The sequence below is a fragment of the Penaeus monodon genome, chromosome 15, assembly GCF_015228065.2.
Source record: "Penaeus monodon isolate SGIC_2016 chromosome 15, NSTDA_Pmon_1, whole genome shotgun sequence".
Classification (NCBI taxonomy): domain Eukaryota; kingdom Metazoa; phylum Arthropoda; class Malacostraca; order Decapoda; family Penaeidae; genus Penaeus; species Penaeus monodon.
The window spans coordinates 37,615,618-37,618,467 of NC_051400.1; the positions used below are offsets into that span (position 1 = coordinate 37,615,618).

Sequence of the window (2,850 nt, forward strand, 5' to 3'; positions counted from 1 at the left end):
ACAAGATGACAACAAAGTGAATGCATTTACTGTGACTAAGTATGAAGGAAAATAACACAACACATGGCATGCACACTTGATAATGGTGCGACTGAAGTTATATAAATCGACAGAAATGTGTGCGTGTTGTCAGAAGGAGGGAGGGAAGGGAAGGGGGGGGTGATTGAATAATATTAAGGAGGAATGCGTCTTGGTCATGCTACTGGAGAAGAAAAAAGTCTATCAATCTATATATCAATTTCTTTCTTCGTTTCTGTATTTTTTATTATTTTTTAACTTGTCTTTATATAGTTGTCTTTTTTTTTAGTTTGTGGGGGAAAAAATAAATCGGATGAAAGTGACCAAAGACTGTAAACTGTTATAACGAAGGATGAAAGAAGAGGGAGGCAAGAAGAAAAGAAAAAATGGTGTAGAAGGAAGATAAAAAAAAAAGGAGGAAAGAAGAAAAATAAAAATAAAAGGAAGAAGAGGAAGAAGAGAGAATTATGAAAAGAATAGGGAACAAGAAGGAAAAAGGGGAAAAATTATATAAGAAAATCAAAATGAACGGAAGAGAAGAGAGATATGGTTGCACACGATGAAGAAAAAAATATAAAAGGTGAAAAAAGAAAGAAAACGAAACTAAAGCGAAAAATGAGAATGCGAAAGTCGACAAGGAAGATGTAGAAGAAGAAGAAGAAAATCAGAGAAAAAAAAAACCAAGCGAGAAAAGAAAATGAAGAGAAAAAAGTTACTACAAAGGAGTCAGTGAAAACAAATGACTCCTTACATCTTACTGACTTTGTGAGAGGAAAGTGTCGTATTCGGAAAGGAAGAAGAAAAAAAAAGTGTCATGAAATTGTCATGAGTGTCAGAAGGACATCGATAAACGCTGGATAATACCGGATAAAACTGCGGATTGGGGGAGAGTTTGGAAGAAAAATGACGGTCGTTGTGGGTGTCAAGGATAAGTGACAGGTTTTAGAGTGACAAGCGTTGGATAGTGACAGAAGAAAGTGACTTGTTAGACAGTGTCAGAAGAAAGTGACAAGTGTTAGATAGTGTCAGAAGAAAGCAACTCGCGATGGAGTGCCAGAATAAAGTGTCGGATGTCAGAAGAAAGTGACAGAAGAGAGTGTCTTAAGGCAGTGGCAAGCGTTAGTATCAGGAAAAGTAACAAGTTTGGGAAGTGAAAGTGACAAGATTTGGTGAGTGTCAAAAGAGAGTGACAAGAATTGTAGAAAGTTGCAAACGTTCAAGAGTGCCTGAATAAAGTGACAAGGGTCTGAGAGTGCCAGAGAAAGTGACAAGCGTTAGAAATTGTCATATGAAAGTGACACGCTTTTGAGTATCAGAAGAGAGTTAGGAGCGTTGGAGAGTTTCAGAAGAAAGTGACAATCGTTAAAGAGTGTCAGAAGAAAGTGACAAGGATTGCACATTGTCAGGAAGCGTTGGAAAATCTTAGAAGAAAGTGTCGGAAAGTGTCAGAAGAAAGTGTGAGAGTGTGAGGCGAGAGATGCAAGTATTAGAGAGTGGCAAGCACCAAAGAAAGTAATAATCAGAGGAAAGTGATGATCGTCGGAGAGTGTCGGAAGAAAGTGACAAACGTTGGAAATGACAGAAGAAAGTGACTTTGATGGAGAGTGAAGTGAAAATTGTGTTGGAAGGTGGCGTTTTTGAAAGTGACAAGTGTTGGAGAGTGTCGAAGGAAAGTGACACGAGTTTTTATAGTATCGGAAGAAACTGAAAAGGGTTGGAGGGCGTCAGAAAATGTAGAGAAAAGTAGACGAGAGTGACTCGCGGTGAAAAGTGTCAGAGGAAAGTGACACGATGGGGAATTCCAGAAGAAAGTGACAAGTGTTGGGAGGTGTCAAAGCTAACTGTGGGGGCTCCACGGCAGGCCCTGGCCAGCTGCAAGGGCTAGGCCACGACCCACGCGGGCTATATTTACTGCATGCCCTCCTCCCTCGCCGCCTCCACACAATCGGCTGGATGTCCCCTCAACCGACACTCCCCGCTCATATTTGGGGTCGAGTCGCTCCCTACGGCTCGGGATGGGTAGGCCTCGAGGTGGTCCTTCAGCCCTTGCAGTGAGTGCTTCTTCAGTTCGCCGAGCCTCACACTCGACTGCCGCAATGGGGTGAATGACTGCGATGAGAAAACACTCACGCGGAAGCTCCGCCCATTTTACCTAATATGGCGCGGGAGGTGTGTTGCCAGATATTCATATAGTAACAATTTTCCAGTGTATTATTCACCATTCTCTCTTATCCGGAAGTGATATTAAATGTGATGCTATGTTCTTTAGCTGATGGTAATATTGTGTTCAAGCCACGTGCTATTCCAACTCGAGCAGTGCAAATCGCAAACCAGTAGGTAAAACTCGTCAGGTATGACGTCATAGATATGTGATGTCACAGAACCGTACGGGCGCCTCATGTGGATTCCCCGAGCAGGTCTAAGTGAAATGTTGGGTCGGATGGAGACAGGACGTGCGCGGCAGCTCGCAGTGTTCCGTGTTTAGACGGGTACCAACACAGAATACCCAGTGATACCCTAGTGTTGCTCGAGAATTCGCTTCCCCAGAGGATAACTAGTGAAAAGTGATTGTGAAGTGTCCTCAAGCTATTTTTTGATACTTATACTCAGAGATTGGATAACCCAGCGCCCAACGAGTGATAACTTAAAGGTAAGCTCCATGCCCTTCGAGTCAATGACCCCCAGGACGTCTTCTTGATTACGCTAGGACGCCAACGTTGACGCGCGTGGCAGGACCCGCCCGGGCAGTGCCAAGCGCCGTGGAGGTCGAGGCCGAGAGGCGCCCAGGTGACCCTCGGGGTCAGCGGCTCCACGCCCGCCGGGGAACGAGTT

At 44.0% G+C, this 2,850-nt stretch overlaps 1 protein-coding gene across 2 annotated transcripts in view; it reads left to right on the plus strand.

Annotated features, from left to right (window-relative positions):
• Positions 1–2,424: 2,424 nt before the first annotated feature.
• Positions 2,425–2,850, plus strand: part of LOC119582015 (ecdysone-induced protein 74EF-like) — a gene marked incomplete at its 3' end in the record, with an annotated part of 261,423 nt that continues 260,997 nt past the window's right edge. For both annotated transcript variants that reach the window (XM_037930212.1, XM_037930217.1), the window contains 1 exon segment: positions 2,425–2,668.